Here is a 5,746-nt window from a genome sequence, read left to right as displayed (position 1 = left end):
CATGATGCCGTAACGAGAATACACGCGAGCGGAAAATTATTAATACGAAAGATCTGGATAAATTAATGGTCAGAACGATGTCTATATAATATGATAGTAACCCCCCCTTATTTCGAAAACAATTTTTTTATTTACGGAATCAAATTTTCTTTAGCAAAGGAATGTCCGATTCTCCCTAGTCTTTCAAAACACTCCAGAGAACACTATAATGTTTCACAAAATCGTCTATATCACGTATCTACATTTATACTTTTCAAGAATTCCAAAGTGTGCTTGATGCGGATCAAAATCAATGAAGAATGAGCGTCGCGTTTGCGGTCTAGTGGTAAGCAATCGGAGCGGTTTCCGGCGGTTCGTCGTGCCTTTCCGGTATCGCGGAGCGAGCGAGGGGGCGGAGGAGAAAGGAGATTGTTAATGGACTGCTGGTCGCGGGATGTCAATACCACGCATTCGCACGGGAGAGAGAATCACTCTTTTTATTTATTTATTTATTTATTTATTTATTCCTGTGAACGCGAGGATATTCCGACGCGGTGCGGAGTACAATATCGCCGCGTGCTTTCCAGCAACGGTTGATGGTAGAAACAGCAGCGGTAGCAACAGCGACGGCGGCGGCGGCAGCGGCGACGGCGGTGGTGGCTGCGGGATGGTATGTAGACATTGGATAGAGTCAGGCGGGGTGGTTGTGCATTTAGCGAGCTGTCGCCCCCAACCAGACCGTCGTGTCAGGCCACTGACAGTTTTCATTCCGCGCATACTTGACGTGCAACCGGCTCCTCTTTGGTCTCTTCGTTTCTGCGAAGGGCGCCGACAACTCCCGATCGAGATTAATTATTTCGTTGGTCGACAGACTCTCTCTTTCTCTTTCTCTCTCTCTCTTTCTCTCTTTCACTTCGCAGAATCGCGCCGATACGATTGTAATCGCGGCGTAACCGCGTCTCGCTAATTACACGGTCCAGATAATATTACTTGAATTTTTCTTATCATTTTTATCAGCAGGTTTCACCGAAGGCTAGTACGATATCTAGATCTCGGATTGCGTTTGAAAGAGATCCGCGACGTGTAGGTTTCAAACTCTTGTTACGTGCTAGGAACATTGTCGTTAATTTATTCGTGCGTTATATTTATGAGCGAAGATCGTTATGCATAAGAAATAAGCGTTTAAGATGATGAAACTCCTCCTCCCCTCTCCCCCAATTCGTTTCGCAGCAGCGCGATTGAATTGATTGTAGTTACGCAAGTAATGAATCGACCTGACAGTCCTATAATTAATTATGAGACTTTTACAAGCATAAATTATCGTTATGAAACGTATACTGATAAACTGTACCACGACTACGGCATTAGCGTCTACGAGCAATTAAGCAATGAAGTAAAACGGACATGACAGCTTATACCAACGATGAAAGGCCTAAAAAAATATATCGGCAGGCAAGATCATCGGAGTGGAGAATTATTTTCCGCCTGGTTAAATATAGAATTTTTAATTTGCACACGTAACCCGTGTTAATTTATAATAATGATAACCGGAGTGAAACAAGATCGGAATAGCTAATCGAATATGTATCGTCGGTCTAATTGATATTCATCCGCTTAACTAGTAATCGAGACGTTCTAAGAGGGTACGCGCGTAGAGGATCGTGGAAATACGTACATACATATATATATATAATATATAACGTTGTTGCTTATTCGCCTCCGTATCTTATCGGTCGTCGAACGAGAAGCGCCAGCCGTTAATTACAGCAGATAAAGTTCCCTCCCCGTCAATTTTATTTTCACGTTAATGAACCTGCCAGTAGCGAGGTGGATCAATTTCTGCATCGATTACGGCGCGACAATGAATACGCGATGAGGGGAGAGGAGGTAAACTTAAGACGATACACGTGAAGCGTACAGCCTACTACTATGGTGGGGTAGTTAGGGGGCCCACGACGCGCGGAGAGGTATATAACGCGTAATTAACACGTCACGAAGTGTTCCGCGATCTTGCACGTCTCTCGGCGCGGAGGGAGACGTTTTTAGTGGCTCGCGCAGCCTATAATCTCCATCTCGCTCGTTGAAAATCGCCCACGGCGGTACGTTACCTTAATGATCCGCGTGATGATAGAAGCCTTTGATAATCCCCAACCGCTGGTTGGATTTCCATCCAAGCGCGGCTATCCGCTTATACTTCTGGGCCCTGTTAAAAAGGCGAGCGTAACGTGGGATCAAGTCATCTCGTCTCGAACGTGACGTTACGTCTCTCTCTTTTTTATTTCGCGATGCGCTAAAATGCGAATTAGCGGCCGCGCGACCGAGGGACGCGCGGAACGATCGCGTGAAATAAAACTTCCGGATTACGTAATTCTGATGGGGAAAAAGCGAAAACCGAAAAGAAACAAAATGTCGCTTCTATTAATATTTCGTCCTATTCTACTAAAATCACAAGTCATTCGATCGGAGTCGTTAATTCTCCACCGTCCGACGAGATGGAGAAAAAAAGAAATAAATCGAAAAAAAAAAAAAACGAGAAGGGGTGAAATCAGCCGAATGCGTGCGAGGCGACGAAAAGAACTGATTAGTTCCCGTTGTCGCTCGTTCATACGTACACGAAATAGCGTGTACAACGACAACGACGACGACGACGACGACGACGACGGGGTTTAGGTAGCGGAGAAGCGACAGGGGACTCGGGGGGATGGGGGCGCAGGGGTGAGGGGGGGACGGGCAGCGTGGAGGATAGGTGGAAGTTCGATTCGGGGCGAAAGGGAAGGATTAATGGCGCAGGCGGGACACACCGCGGCCATAAATCGCCGGCACGGCCAGGAATTACCGGCTCGCAACTTGCGAAATATGACGGTCTCATAAATCCGAGTCCGCTGGCCCGCGCGCCTCCATCGACTACGTCGACTAGTCCCGCGCGCCCAGCTCCCTCGCGCGCTCCGTCCTCCTCTCGCTTGCGGCGCGTTAACGCGCCGCGGCGCGAGATGGAGGATACGAGAGGTGCGCGCTCGCTCTCCCAGCGTATATACGTTTCAGCTCGGCGTGCAACGGCCATTTATAACTTGCGCGCCTGGAAAAGCGAGGTCCATAACCTAATACGTTCGTTCCGCTCGGCGTGAGGAGGTGAGAAAGGAGTTAAACAAAGAACAAGATACGGCGCGGCGTGGTACGGGCTTGACGTCGCGTCGGGGGATGGAGGCAGGGCCGTGTCGCGACGACGCGGCACCCGACGCCAATTCACCTCTCGTCTCGAGTAATTTTCTCGAGTGGTCACGTGGCTATCCACGACGCTCCATAAATGAAAAAAAAAATCAAGACACGGTTCTTTTTCGGTACCGTTACCGTCGACGTGACTTGGCGATATCCAAGCGAGCTTAGGAAGATTCATACTTATTTTCAATATCCGTCGTCACTATTCTGAAATAATGCGGGTTGGTATCTTCCACCGCGGTGGAAGCTGCTTTAAACTCGCCGTCGTATTTAGTCTACCCTTATAACGCGGCGGTATTCCTAACGCGGGTGGTTCTCTAATCTCACTAAATCTTAATAACTCTACAAATCATGTTCCGGGACAATTTCGTGAAAATTACGGAATAACTCAGCCGAAAGCATTATCACGGCTGGAAAGTGCCTCAACTATTGTACTCCGCTTAAGCTGCTCTTTCATATGCATAGCGTGTTTCATGTAGGTGTATATCACATAATCAGGAAATTAATTCCAACATGAGGTAAAATAGTGCGCGAAAGTGCGCTTGCCGGATCAAGTGTTTTCCAGATGTGTTTTTTTTTTCGCGTTTTATGCTTAATTAAATGAATTGAAAAACACGCATTTATAAATATTATCTATAATTTCGCAAGTATGGCACACACCGCCTCGCGTGTCATTTACAAATATTAAAAAACCAATCTGCGAATAACGTTGGCCTCACGAAATATTTATGTGTAATTATTTTGCATTTAAATATTGTCAATATTTACTGCTTTATAAATTTTTCATTATTAATGTCATAATCCACTGCGCAAAACAGCAATTTTAATACCGACACGAAGGATTAAAAATATATTTGACGTATATCAATTTTGAATTTTCTTGTATGCAAGAAATTTACATAATTATATACGAGTATCATGTATGTGAACATGTGCGTGTGTATTTCCTAGACATATGGATAGAGAGAAATAGACTTCAATTTCCATAATATAGTTCGACAGTTTATCATCATAAACGAGTACACGTGTAGCCATTAAAATAGTCACTTAAGCCATCGGTAATTACGATAATTTGCCTATAATTGAGCGACCAATATCTAGCTACAATATTCAGCACAGCAATATGAAACAATCCTTAATATTAAAGCGTCGTTTCCAAGAGAAAACGCCTCGCGTTTATATATTATACAAACATTATCGTATTTATATATTTATAAATTCAATTTACGAGTCCAATAACGCGTGGGTCTTATTAAGCTAGTAATAATAATTTGCATCGACGAACATTCGTCTATTGATTTCAAGCACTTCGTCATTCGAACTGGAAGAGTGGCTATTTCGAGCGGCTGTTTATCGGTTTACATACCGCACACGTGTGTGCAAGAGTACATACAGGGTGTCTCGAAACTATCGTCATACATTTTAATAACGGACATGTACCTAATCCGAGAGAGATAGTAATCGTGATGGTTGCGTAAAAGAAATATATGTCAAGACAACGATGTTCTCAACGAATACGTAAATAATTATAATCACTTTCATTGCTAATTATTTATTTACATCTGAAAGTTTCTCGATGGCGTTCTCGGAGATTGTGGCGCGCGAGTCTCCTCGAGAGATGAGATATCAGACTTATATTATGTTTTTACTCGCGACATTTTATGGAGTCGTCACGCGATACGCGACTTCGCATGCGCGAGGGACATTTTTACGCGTTTTAAAATATATTTCGCGGAGAGAATCGCGTATACCCGTATATACCCGATAGACACAGGCGGTTGGACAAATTTATTACGGCGTAATATTGGCTTCATTAGTTTCCGTTCGATTAAAGCGAGACGAGGGCGCGAAGTGATATACACGTATATATCGGTGGAAGGCGGGCCGGGCTCGTTACCATTCATAACGTTATCTCGAATCATAAAGTATCTCGCATTTCATATCTTCGACTCCTTCCCGTATCGCATTAACGGCTGGCCGACAGGCCTAATCGACCGTTAATCGAACCGGCAACGGAGCGCAAGTAGCTGCAACACGAACGAAACGTACGACCTGACAGGTGTACTTTATGCGCGCCGCGTATATAAAATATCCTTAAAACGTTCGGCGGGCATCAATGCGTATGGCGATGGCGTTTTTGCGTCTATCCGAGAGATTATCTCGCGCCGCTGATAACCTCGGATTATGTGTGTGCGCCAAGCTTTTATGGAGCATTATATGTTATTTCCCGGATTCCTAGCGGCACACGGGATAAGTATTTCAGGGCTTGTAATATGCCCGGCGCGCTGTGGTCAAATACTCTTTTGACACGGGTGTATTCTCTATTTCCACCACAGGTGGAATGCCCGACAAAGTATTTCTGTGCCTCGCGTCTAACGATGTGACTCTTTCGCATAACTCTCTAACGATCCGCCCGACAGGTCTAATCGATAATTGATCGGGCGTGCAACAGGTAAATAGCCCTCGCGGAAACGGGACTCGCAACTTAATAGACACGCGTACGCACCTTGCATTTAATATCAGGCGTGCATTCGCGTTGCGTAAGCTTCTA

Source organism: Temnothorax curvispinosus, unplaced genomic scaffold (genome assembly GCF_003070985.1).
Source record: "Temnothorax curvispinosus isolate PA1 unplaced genomic scaffold, ASM307098v1 QBEX01004092.1, whole genome shotgun sequence".
Taxonomy (NCBI): domain Eukaryota; kingdom Metazoa; phylum Arthropoda; class Insecta; order Hymenoptera; family Formicidae; genus Temnothorax; species Temnothorax curvispinosus.
Note: the sequence above shows the minus strand (reverse complement) of the source record.